The sequence below is a fragment of the Pan paniscus genome, chromosome 1 (assembly GCF_029289425.2).
Source record: "Pan paniscus chromosome 1, NHGRI_mPanPan1-v2.0_pri, whole genome shotgun sequence".
In the NCBI taxonomy this organism is placed as follows: Eukaryota; Metazoa; Chordata; class Mammalia; order Primates; family Hominidae; genus Pan; species Pan paniscus.
In genome coordinates this window covers 23,868,405-23,882,407 of record NC_073249.2, presented here as the reverse complement: position 1 = coordinate 23,882,407, position 14,003 = coordinate 23,868,405, and positions in this window count along the sequence as shown.

The following is a 14,003-nucleotide window of genomic DNA, read 5'->3' as shown; positions in this document are numbered from 1 at the left end:
AAATGCTGTGGAATGTGTTACCATATAGAATAAAAGAATTTTAAAGATGGAAGGAATCTTTGGTCCAGCCCACTCATTTTTCAGAAAAGAAATGTGAGACCCAGAGAGGTTAAGTAACTTGCCCACAACTTAAACTCAGGATTTCCAATTCTTGGTCCATTGTTCCTTCGACTATATCAAACTACCTTCTTATGGGATGAGAGTGCACTAAGGCAATAAAAATTAAAGTTGATTCTCTTCTCATAAACTGCTTAAAAATTAGGTCTGGGCCTGGCATGATGGCTCAGGTTTGTAAACCCAGCACTTTGGGTGGCTGAGGCAGGCGGATCACTAGGTCAGGAGTTTGAGACCAGCCTGGCCAACATGGTGAAACCCCATCTCTATTAAAAATACAAAAAATTAGCCAGGTGTGGTGGCGGGTGCCTGTAATCCCAGCTACTCGGGAGGCTGAGGCAGGAAAATCACTTGAACCCGGGAGGCAGAGGTTGCACTGAGCCGAGATTGTGCCACTGTACTCCAGCCTGGGAGACAGAGCGAGACTCCGTCTCAAAGAAAAAAAATATGAGCCAGGTATCGTAGCACACCCCTGTGGTCTCAGCTGCTCAGGAGACTGAGGCAAGAAGATTGTTTGAGCCCAGGGATTCGAGGCTGCAGTGAGCTATGATCCGGCCACTGCACTCCAGCCTGAGAGACAGAACCTGTCTCTAAACAATTAAAATTAAAAACTAAAAATTAGCTGAGATTGTGTTGGCTTGGCTGAATAGTGGAAATCATTTGAACCCTTCTATCATAAGGGTTGCTGGCCCAAGGCCCAATGGCTGGCCCATCATGTAGGCACCTAGGTATTCAAAAGGTGAATGAATAAATGAGTGAATGACTTCCCTAATTAAAAACTATTCATCAAAAGAAATATACTCTGTTGTTAACATCAGGTATATAGACCTCAACTTTCTCTCAGATAAACTTTTACCCATGCTTTTTTTTTTTTTTCGACCAACTCTTGCTCTGTTGCCCAGGCTGGAGTGCAGTGGTGAGAGCCCTGCTCACTGCAGCCTCCTCCCAGGTTCGAGCGGTTCTCCTACCTTAGCCTCCCCAGTAGCTGGGATTACAAGCGCCTGCCACCACACCCAGCTAATTTTCATATTTTTAGTAGAGACAGGTTTTAACATGTTGGCCAGGCGGGTCTCGGACGCCTCACCTCAGGTGATCTACCTGCTACGGCCTCCCAAAGTGCTGGAATTACAGGCGTGGGCCACCACGCCCAGCCACCCCTGCTTAATATCACAGTAGGAGGCCTGCTCCAAGTCCTAGGTGTACAGTACAGAGCCATCACATTGGCCTATACATTTGTTAGCAGTGTGTACTCAGAAAAGGAAATAAAATTTGCTTCTGTTGAAGATGAGTTTGCTGCAGGAGTGTTGTCAGTCTGGCTCTGAGGGTTCACTTGGAACATGCCTTGTTTAAATTCATCTGATAGCATCAGTGTAGGCTTGTCCTCCATTTATGGGCATGAGGAGGATGCGTGACTAATGCTACTCAGCAGTTAGGAAATCAGTGCTAAGGATTGTAGGCACGGTCTCCCCCATCACCCAAAAAAAAGGCTCTCCCTTGAAAAATTAAGTTACTTTATAGATGGGTGAGGAAGAGAAGGTAGTTTGGAGTGAACTTGGTTGTATACTTTCTGCTTATCCCTAACAGTATTTTGTTTTCTTTTGTGGCAGTTAGTTCACAGTGTAATTTTTGTTTGTGTCCCCAAGAATGGAAAAAAAAATAACGTAGAACATGATATTCCGGTAGGATTCAAGATATTTTTATTTCTCATCTTTCAGCTTTAGCTGCCCATATATAATGTCAGCTCTAAAATATTATCAGGAGACACAGACATTAGAGGAAACTATTTGCCTCTCTGCCTTTTGCATTTTTCTTCCATTTGTCATTTTTCTCCCTTCCAAATTAGGATTTATTCAGTTAATTTCATTTCGTCTTCCCCAGAGTCTCTTTCTTTTCTTAGCTCTACAGTGTTTAGATTTGGCAGAAGATTCCCATAGCCTGAATGGTTTTGGAGTAACATTAGTCTATAGAGGCCATATTCTGTAAAATGCAATGCGTTTTTTCCCACAAAATTCAGCTATGGCCACCATTTAAAGAATATGGCAGCTGGTCCCCATATCTAGATAACAATCAAATTATAGTGCTTTAGAAATTGGATTGAAAATAAGTGTCGAGCCTGGTGCAGTGGCTCATGCTTGTAATCTTGGCCCTTTGGAAGGCTGAGGCAGGAGGATCACTTGAGCCCAGGAGTTCGAGACCAGGCTGGGCAATATAGTGAGACTCTATCTCTCTAAAAAATAAAATTCTAGCTAGGCATGGTGGCATGCACCTGTAGACCCAACTACATAGGAAGCTGAGGGTGGAGGATGGCTTGAGCCAGGAGGTTGAGGCTGCAGTAAGCCATAATCACACCACTGCACTCCAGCCTGGGTGACAGAGCAAGACCCTGTCCCAAAAAATAAAAAGAAAATAGAAAAGAACCATCACCATCCGGGCGCAGTGGCTCACACTTGTAATCCCAGCACTTTAGGAGGCCGAGGCAGTCGGACCACCTAAGGTCGGGAGTTCGAGACCTGCCTGATCAACATGGAGAAACCATGTCTCTACTAAAAATACAAAAATATTAGCTGGGAGTTGTGGCGCATGCCTGTAATCCCAGCTACTTGGGAGGCTGAGGCAGGAGAATCGCTTGAACCTGGGAGGCAGAGGTTACGGTGAGCTGAGGCCGCGCCATTGCACTCCAGCCTGGGCAACAAGAGCAAAAGTTCGTCAAGAAAGAAAGAAAGAAAGGAAGAAGGAGAGAGAGAGAGAGAGGGAGGGAGAGAGAGAGAGAAAGAGAAAGAAAGAAAGAAAAGAAAGAAAGAAAGAGAGAGAAACGATCATCATAATCTAATTCTGAACTCTTAGCCCCTATTTTATAAAATCTAGCTGGTAGCTAGGTAAAAAAAAAGATTGGTACCCTCTTTCTTGCATTGAAGTGATTTATTGTAATAAAACTAGAATACCACTCAATTTTCACAGACAATACGATCAGGTGACAACTGACCTTAGAGTATTTCCTCAAAGGAGATCAGAAAAAATGTTATTAAATAAAAGATTATTTTCTGGCTAATTACAGTACAGAAGAAAGATATAACCACTAGGATGTATCCTAAACAAGCTGTCTAAAATTAATTCACAGGCCGGGTGTGGTGGCTCACACCTGTAATCCCAGCACTTTCAGAGGCTGAGGTGGGCAGATCACGAGGTCAGGAGATTGAGACCATCCTGGCCAATGTGGTGAAACCCCATCTCTATTAAGAATACAAAAATTAGCTGAGCATGGTGGTGTACACCTGTAGTCCCAGCTACTTGGGAAGCTGAGGCAGGAGAATCGCTTAAACCTGGGAGGGGGAGGTTGCAGTGAGCCGAGATCGTGCCATTGCACTCCAGCCTGGGCAACAGAGTGAGACTCTGCCTCAAAAAAAAAAAAAAAAAAAAAAAAATTAATTCACACTGCTTAACACCACACTTTTATCCCACCTTTCAGGTAAGTTTCAAAGCTCATTAAAAATCTCAATTATCTTTCTCTTTGAAACGGTTGCTAAGCATGGTGAACTGGCCAAATTCTACTTTGAGAAATTATCTTCAAATGTTCATTTTCTTGGGTTTAATGTCCAAATTCAGCCTCTAGTCAAGTCTTTCTAAAATTGAAAGGCAGGAAATAATCAGATAAATAATGTCATTATGTGTCATTAGTTATAATACTTTCATTTGGCCTCCAAACATTCTAATACCCTTAACTCACTTATCATGAGTACCAACTTTTAATGAAGTAAAATGTTGATATTGTACTCATTTTGTATATGAAGCTGTTGGGTTCTTTGATCAAAGTAGCCAGTGATTGAATACTCTATTTGGTAGCAAATGAATTGAACTGCAAATCAATAATTAAAGCCATTGAGGGAAAAATTTAAATTTAGCCTCTTATTTCAGGCCCCTCTCTGTGGGAATACCTACCTTAGATGGAGTCTGACACCAACAAGCTTTACATTTAAGAAAAATAATGTTATTTGAGTGGCAGGAATGTAAGAGATGAATGTAGCTAAGTGATTGGTTGACCAATAGTCATATTTACTCACCTGCTAGGCACTTACTTATATTAACTCCATTAATCTTCACAATATTCCTATGAAGTGGGTATCATTATAGTCATGCTTGCTATACAACTCATGAAAGTGAGGCACAGAAAGTTTAAGAGACTTGCCCAAAGTCACACAGCTAGTAAATGAGAAGGCCAGAAAGGCCAGTTTCATAGCCCACACTCTTAACCTCTGCACCACAGGATCTCTTCTGTTTCACTTTACTTCCTCTGATTAAAAAAAGAAAAGAAAAAAAAAGCCTCAAGGCCCACTTAGGAAATGGAAGGTAAAAATAAAACAAACAAAATACTCTCAATTCCTTAACTTCCTCATTCTGCCACTAGAAACTACAGAGATATCCTATCTGGTAAATCATGACACTTCTATCTCCCAAGCAATAAATAAGGCCTTCCCTTAGGCACAGATTTGATTCCTAGTGCTTAGGCTTGTGGCTTTGTGCACTGTAGGGGCTCAATAAATGAGTTAAATGAGACTCCAAATTACAACTCCAAATTAATGTTAGGACTTCATTTCCAGAACAGTAATGCTACTAGAGAAGTAGCCAGTAGCCATTCATTCACTCACCACTCCTTCAACTTAGATATTTCAGGCATACAACTAGTGGAGGTTTTTTATAAAGCTTATACGGGTAGAGTTACTTAAACCAACTCAGTAAACGAAAAACTCATAGAAATGCTAACAGTTTTTGTTGAACACAGGGTGATAAACAAAATAAAGCCAAGCCTGTGCGTGCGTGTGTGTGTGTGTTGTCTCTTGTGTTTTTGTATTTTTAAAAAAATAACTGCCTATATTTAATGTATACAATTTGCTGAGTTTGGATATATGCATATACCTGTAAGCCAATGTTGTTGTTTTTTTTGGGGGGGGTTTTTTTTGAGACGGAGTGTCACTCTGTTGCCCAGGCTGGAGTGCAGTGGCGCGATCTCGGCTCACTGCAAGCTCTGCCTCCCGCGTTCACGCCATTCTCCTGCCTCAGCCTCCCGAGCAGCTGGGACTACAGGCGCCCGCCACATGCCCGGCTAATTTTTTGTACTTTTAGTAAAGACGGGTTTTCACCGTGTTAGCCAGGATGATCTCAATCTCCTGACCTCGTGATCCACTCACCTCGGCCTCCTAAAGTGCTGGGATTACAGGCATGAGCCACCGCGCCCGGCGCCAGTGTGTTTTTAAAGGTGTTCTGAGAATGTCTAGCATTCTTTTTATTAACTTTCTAATTAGATTCAGAGAGTAGCTAAGGGATACTGTACCCCAAAAGTAACCTGATGCTATATTTAGCTTTGATTGTCTGCAAAGCAATTTGCCATAAAAGTCTTACTCTAGGATGAGATGTACCAAAATCTTTGACAATAACTCATCTATTTCTTCATTTATATTCTTATGAAAAACTTTTTTTTAGGACTTGCTCATTTAAAATTTATCACCAATGAGGGTGCTTATATTTCAGGGAAAGGCCCTGAATAGAAAACCACTATCCTAGCTTCCCATTCAGGTTTTCTTGTCTAACTCAGGTGGCATTTTATATCTGTCAACATCTCATAATTAGTCTTTAAATAGCTCCTGTTTTGTGCGTTTTTTTGTAATGTTCACTGAGCAACTCATTGTACTTGATTTTATTCAGTGTCTCTCACTTGCAAATAATATTTCCCTTCAAAAGTTCACAGTCTGGTCTTTTCCTTCTTATTTTTCACTTTATTTTCTCTCCTCCTACTAGTGAGATGGTGATTCTTGATTTGCTTTATTTGAGTTATTTATATCTTCCGGCCTCTGTTTAATATCAAGTCTGGCTTGGCATTCTTTTCCTACTGAATGATGCCCAAATTAAGTTAAGAAGCAATTCCTAAGAAAGCTGGCCTGTGATTCTTCATGGTCTTCTGGTATCCCAAGCACCGGACAGTCTGTTTAATTTTGAAAGTTGATGTAACTAGCTAAGTTAATAGTTTATGTCAGGTTTGATTCAAGAGTTGCTTTCCAGAGTAACTCTGTTCCAAAACTAGATGAGGAGATAGAATAGGGAAGGAAGAATTAAAGCAGTCTAGGTAGAGGTGGCTCACACATGTAATCCCAGCACTTTGGGAGGCTAAGGCGGGCAATTGCTTGAGTCCAGGAGTTCAAGACCAGCCTGGGCAACATTGAAAAACCTTGCCTCTACCAAAAATACAAAAATTAGCCGGGCTTGGTGGTGCTTGCCTTGTAGATCCAGCTACTTAGGAGGCTGAGGTGGGAGGATGGCTTGAGCCCAGGAGGCAGAGGTTTCAGTGAGCTGAGATCATGCCACTGCACACCAACCTGGGCTACAGAGCCAGATCGTGTCTCAATAAATAAATAAATAAAATTAGTGAGGCAATTTGCTCTCTTGGTTAAGTTCTATTCATTTGGCATCAACCAATAGAATATAAGGCCCTTCATGGTAGCAGGTACCTGTTATCCCAGCTACTCAGGAGGCTGAGGCAGAAGAATCGCTTGAATCCGGGAGGCAGAGGTTGCAGTGAGCTGAGATGGGCCACTGCACTCCAGCCTGGGCGACAGAGCTAGACTCTGTCTCAAAAAAAACAAAACAAACCAAAAAAACACTATAAGGCCCTTAACTGGCTCTCAGTGATGGGGCTCCAAGAGAGAACAGTCAGTGGAGTATAATAACAAGGGGTCCTGATGCCAACTTAACTACTCCCACCATTACCATCACCCCCATCAAAGAAAAAGACCTTCTGCTTTTACCTTCTAACTGGTCTTTTTGTTAGGATTCTGGTTGCTGGTGATAGAAATCCAATTCAAAGTAGCTTAATGTTACTGTATATTTTCAGTATGCTCTTCCGGCTAGCTAGATCCAGAGCCTCAAACAATGGCATCCTCTCCATCTCTTAGTTCTGCCTCTTTGCCTTTCTTTGTGTTTTGACCTATTTTCTCCTCCTATATATAGTCCCAACTTCACTTTCTACCAGTACTGTGATCCCAAAGCTGGACAATCTGTCCAAGTAGCAAGGTCTCTCTGATTGGACCAGGAGTCACATGGTCATCCTGAACCACTGGCTGCAACCAGGGTGAAGAGGTTCTCTTATTGGCCAGAACCAAATCATGGGCCCACCCTTGGTCAGGAAGACAGCTCTCTTACTGCAAGGGGTGGGACATAAAATAGTATATTGGGCAACCAAATCCACAACTACTCAAAGAGCCTCCAGCTAGGGAGCGTGGGTTTAACTAAACAAGAACAACATTCTTGAGTGGGGTAGGAGGAATGGGTGAGGGAATGATTTTTCTTTGGTGGTGGGAGTCAATTTACAAAGAACAGATACCTGGCTGGGCCAGGTGGCTCACGCCTGTGTAATCCCAACTCTTTGGGAGGCCAAGGCGGGCAGATCTCCTGAGGTCAGGAGTTCGAGACCAGCCTGACCAACATGGTGAAACGCCATCTCTACTAAAAATACTAAAATTAGCCGGGTGTGGTGGCACATGACTATAGTCCCAGCTACTCAGAAGGCTGAGGCAGGAGAATCGCCTGAACCCGGGAGATGAAAGTTGCAGTGAGCGGAGATCGCACCACTGCACTCCAGCCTGGGAGACAGAGCAAGACTCTGTCTCAAAAAACAAACAGACTGGGCATGGTGGCTCACACCTGTAATCCCAGCATTGTGGGAGGCTGAGGAGGGCGGACCACATGGTCAGGAGATGGAGACCATCCCATACTGTCTAACATGGTGAAACCCCATCTCTACTAAAAATACAAAAAAATTAGCTGGCTGTGGTGGCAGGCACCTGTAGTCTCAACTACTTGGGAAGCTGAGGCAGGAAAATCACTTGAACCTGGGAGGTGGAGATTGCAGTGGGCTGAGATCACGCCACTGTACTCCAGCCTGGGCGACAGAGCGAGACTCTGTCTCAAAAACAAACAAACCCAGAAAGCAGAAACCTCTGAGGGTAATATTTCCACAGGTTCAAACACAGCCATAGGTGCTTCCACAGATGCCCTGGGCTCCTTTGAAATTAAGCTTGTGCCAACAGCCTGCTCACCTCAACAGAATGATAGACCAGAGTAATAGAGGGTGCAGCACCACAAAGTCCCTGGATCTCCCTCATTTTCTTCCTTCCTTTATCCTTCCCTCCTTCTTAACTGTGGCAGATTTTTTACAAAAATTGTCACAATCATTACACTGTCAATATCCATGCTTTTGGTTGGCCTCTCCCTCACTAACCCTGAGCTTGGCCCTGTGACTTGCTTTGGACAGTGGTACAATAGCAAATGTGATACAAGCAGAGACTTGTAAAGGGCTTTTTGCATCAGGGCCCACCCTTTCTTGCGGCTCTCTGGAAACCTATGATGGCCATGTGAAGAAGCCTGGACGGGTTTATTGAAGAATGAGAGACTTCATGGAGTAGAATCAAGTTGCTCAAGCTGAGGCCCTGGACCAGTAGCCTGCCAACTGAAAGACTGTGCATGAGACCGTTCTAGACCATCCAGCCCCAGGTGAGCTCATCTAGACCAAAATAACTGCCCAGTCAACCCACTGTTTTAAGGCCACTAAAGTTGTGGAGTAGTTTGTTTTACAATAAAAGCTAACTGATAGACTCATTCTCTTCTTCCACAACTTCCCATAAGTCCTTGAATAGAGCAATGGCTCCTGCACTGAGAGAAGTATTTGTGGTTGAAGCTCTTGCTCCAACTGAAAGATGTTCACTTTCAGCTGGGTGTGGTGGCTCACACCTGTAATCCCAGCATTTTGGGAGGCCGAGGCAGGCGGATCACCTGAGATCGGGAGTTTGAGACTAGCCTGACCAACATGAAGAAACACCGTCTCTACAAAATACAAAATTAGCTGGGTGTGGTGGTGCATGCCTGTAATCCCAGCTACTTGGGAGGCTGAGGCAGGAGAATCGCTTGAACCCGGGAGGTGGAGGTTGCAGTGAGCCGAGATCACACCATTGCACTCCAGCCTGGGCAACAGGAGTGAAACTCTGTCTCAAAACGAAAAGAAAAAAAGAAAAATATTCACTTTTGCCCAAGATCTCATATCCAGGCATATTCTTAAGACATCGCAGAGTCCATGAGCCTTGATGTACCACAACTACTCACCACTGGTTCGTTGGCTGATATTCTTTGGAGTTCTTCCTCCAGAAGGGGGCAGGAAATCCAAGATGGGAAGGATGAGAATAATAAAAAGGTGGAACCTCTGAGGGCACCAGATTACATGCAGTTAAGGCAGGAGTTATTATTTATTTATTATTTATTTTCAGACAGAATCTCTCTCTGTCACCCAGGCATCATGCAGTGGCATAATCTCAGCTCACCACAACCTCTGCCTCCCGGGTTCAAGCGATTCTCCTGCCTCAGCCTCCTGAGTTGCTAGAACTACAGGCGTGCACCACCACGCCCAGCTAATTTGTGTATTTTTAGTAGAGACAGGGTTTCACCACGTTGGACAGGCTGGTCTTGAATTCCTGACCTCATGATCCGCCCCCCTCGGCCTACTAAAATGCTGGGATTACAGGCCTGAGCCACCGCGCCCAACCCTATTTATTTATTTTTGAGACAGGGTCTCACTCTGTCGCCCAGGTTGAAGGCAGGAGTTCTTGAGGCCATGAGCAAGAGCTGTAACTTGATATCAGATGATCTAGATTCTTATTTCCCTCTCTGCTTATTTTCCTTTTGTTTTCCAGAAATCTTTGGTAAAGTCTTGTTGGAATGTTCCAAATTGCTCTCAGCTGGTCCACAAGGTAGTAAAGGAAGAGTCTTTGTCCATGCTCAAGTTCAAGTTTCTAAGGAGAACAGCACCCCTCTCATGCTGTCAGGTTGATGGCAGAGGAAGATACTCTCTCTAGTCCACCTAATAAATTCCTTGGGAATAAACACTTAGGAATCAGCTCCTACTCAGGTATGCTTGGAAGAGTTCTCAGTGAGAGTCCATTGTCTATATGTCATGGCTAAGGAGGCGGGCATGAGTTGGGATAAAACTCATGTTTCTTTCCAATTTGAAAAAGACACTGAGGTCATCCCTCAGAAGAGTTCAATGAGGCCATTTCTCTCAAACGGGGGAAGAAGGAAGGAAGCTGATATTCCTGGAGGTCTCAGAACAATATTTTAGATCTTGGCCTCCAGACTTACTAGGCAGCAATCCAGTGGAGTAACTGCAGTGAAGTTAGATTATTTGAGATCCAAGAAGGCTGTAATAAGGGAATGGAGAGCTCAAGACACTTAGATCTCGATAGAAGCTGACATCTGGGTCAGGAAGAGGAAAGAATCAAGACTAATAGGAGAGGGAGGGAAATTCTTTACAAATACCTGGTATGCAGCCATCTGGAAGGGGTTCTGGGAACCAACTACATTGCATATCAATATAAACCCAGCCTCACAAGAGGAGCCCTCAGTTTTTTTCACTAGGGACCCAAGCCACTCTTCCCTGCTTTGGAAAGATTGACTATATTATAATCTATGCCAGAGGACTATATATACATATACACACACACACACACACACATATATATATGTTTTTGTTTGTTTGTTTGTTTTTTGAGACAGAGTCCTGCCGGGAATGCAGTGGCATGATCTTGGCTCACTGCAACCTCCGTCTCCTGGGTTTAAGCAATTCTTCCTCCCTCAGCCTCCCAAGTAGCTGGGATTACAGGCGCCCGCCACCACACTCAGCTAATTTTTGTGTTTTTAGTAGAGATGGGGTTTCGCCATGTTGGCCAGGCTGGTCTTGAACTCCTGACCTCAGGTTATCCACCCACCTCGACCTCCCAAAGTGCTGGGATTACAGGCATGAGCCACCGCACCCAGCCCAAGAAACCTATATTAATTACTCATTTTAAAAAAGATTTCAATGACAGCCAGCTTGAACTAAGAGAATTCTTTCTCATGTAATGAACTCTCAGGAAAGACAGGGACGAACAGCATCTCAAACAGGTCAGAACTCTTTCTGTCTTCCATTTTTTACTTCTCTGTGAGTATTAGCTTCTTTCTCTCAGGTTGGCTTCTTCACAAAGCTGTAACCACAGCAGCCAGCAGCTCCTGGCTCACCTCTTCCTTGGCCACCAGAGAAGGATGGACGCTTCCCCCAATAAACTGTAGGCGGGGGGAAACTGGGGAAAGGCTCTGATTGACTTACTTGGGTCATGTGCCCATATCCACCCAAACACTGGTCAGGAGGTGAAGTACTTTCATTGATTCTTCTTGGGTCACGCGCCCAGCTTCAGAGCCCTCCTAAAATCATACCCCTGGAGGCAGGGAAGAGAGACTCTCCTTCAGAGAAGGGAGGGATTACTCTCTGAAGATAGAAATAAAACAATGTGGCCAGGCGTGGTGGCTCATGCCTGCAATTCAGCACTTTGGGAGGCCGAGGCGGGCGGATCATGAGGTCAGGAGATCGAGACCATCCTGGCTAACATTGCGAAACCCCGTCTCTACTAAAAATACAAAAAATTGTGAGCTGAAATTGCACCACTGCACTCCAGCCTGGGTGACAGAGTGAGACTCTGTCTCAAAAAAAAAAAAAAAAAAAAAAGAAATAAAACAATGCTAAGTTCTGATTTTCTTACCAGGTTCTGCTGCTTCCCAGTGGATCACACATTAAGGAGTAAGATGGAAAATAATAGAGAAAAACCTAAAATAATGGCATAATAACAAGTTCTGAGCAATGTCATTCTCTTTCTTTCACTATCACCCTATTTTACTTTTTCCCTAGATTACTTTTCTGAGCAATGTCATTCTCTTTTTTCACTTTATCACCCCATTTTACTTTTCCCCTAGATGTGTAATAAAAATTGTGAAAAGAAGAATGAAAATAAAAAGGAATAAATAAGTTTTTGAAACCAGCAGTATTAAAGATAACCCAGTCATTGTATTAGGCCTAAATACACAAATAAAGCAGCAGAGATGCACTTGAATGTAGAAAAAAACGACATCATCAACATTGAGGGAAAAAATAAATAAATGTAGAAAAATATTTTTAAAAAACTTTTCTAAGGAGTGGAAGGGGGTACAAGAAGCCCTTAAAATAAATTCTTTCCAGTTTTAGGGGAGCTTATTAATATCACATTAACATTTAGTTGAGTTGTTTTTTGCTGACATTGGAACTGGAGCTCTGTATCGTATTAGCTACTGAATTTTACTGCATAAGTCCCTCCCCTTGATTAGCTGAAGGGAGTGAGAATCCTTTCTAAGTTTGTTTCCATCTGTTTGGACTGCATTAAGACATCAATCCATAATTACACAGAACCAAGGGAAAAGCCTGTAAAATCAGATCAACTACCGTGTTGTTAGTTTATTCCGTTAACCATGTAAATTCAATTATTTTTAATGAAACGTATTGTGATATAACTTATATATAATAAAACGCTCCTGTTAAATGTACACTATCAGTTTTGACAAATGTATATGATCATGTGACCACCATCACAATCACGGTAGAGAACAACCCCATTACCCCCCAAAATTTCCTGTAATCCTTCCTAGTTAATCTTTCTCTCACCGTCAGCCTGGTCTGCTTTCTGTTACTATAGATTAGATTTGTCTGTTCTAGAGTTTCATACAAATGTAATCACGTCATATGTACTCTTGTGTCAGTTTCTTTCACTCAGCATAATGGATTTGTGATTCCCCATGTCACCATGGGTATCAGCAGATCATTCCTCTTTACTGCTAAGTAGTATTCTGTTGTATGGATATCCTACAATTTGTTTAAATTTGTTGATCCATTTGTGTATTGTTGGACATTTGGCTTGTTTCCAGTTTGGGGACTATTATGTATACAGTTGGTATGTACATATATATACAAGTCTTTGGGCATATATTTTCATATACCTTGGGTAAATAATTAGGGTTGGAATGGCTAGATCACATGTAGGTGTATATTTAAAGAAAACTGCCAAGCTGTTTTCCAAAATTGTTGTGTCATTTCACATTCCCACCAGCAATATATGAGTTTCATTTGCTTCACATCCTGGCCAATGCTTGGTATGATCAGTTTTTAAAATTTTGACCATTCTAGTGGATATGTAGTGGTATCTCACTGTGGTTTATTTTTATTTATGTATTTATTTTTTGTTTTGTTTTGAGACAGTCTCACTCTGTCACCAGGCTGGAGTGCAGTGGCGCGATCTCAGCTCACTGCAACCTCCACCTCCAGGGTTCAAGTGATTCTCCTGCCTCAGCCTCCCAAGTAGCTGGTACTACAGGCGTGCGCCACTATGCCCAGCTATTTTTGTATTTTTGGTAGAGATGGGGTTTCACCATGCTGGCCAGGATTGTCTCCATCTCTTGATCTCCTGATCCACCTGCCTCAGCCTCCCAAAGTGCTGGGATCACAGGCATGAGCCACCGTACCTGGCCTATTTATTTATTTATATTTATTTTATTTACTTGGTTTTTGTTTGTTTTTTTTTGTTTTTTTTTTTTAAACAGAGTCTTCCTCTGTCTCCCAGGCTGGAGTTCAGTGGCGCTGTCTCAGCTCACTACACCCTCCACCTCCCAGGTTCAAGCAATTCTCATGTCTCAGCCAACCAAGTAGCTGGAATAACAGGTGCACACCATGGCTGGCTAATTTTTCTTTCTTTCTTTCTTTCTTTCTTTTTTTTTTTTTTTTGAGCTGGAGTCTTGCTCTGTTGCCCAGGCTGGAATGCAGGGGTGCCATCTCGGCTCAATGAAAGCTCTGCCTCCCGGGTTCACGCCATTCTCCCGCCTTAGCCTCCTGAGTAGCTGGGACTACAGGCACGTGCTGCCACACTCGGCTAATTTTTTGTATTTTTAATAGAGACGGGGTTTCACCGTGTTAGCCAGGGTGGTCTCGATCTCCTGACCTAGTGATCTGCCCCCCTCGGCCT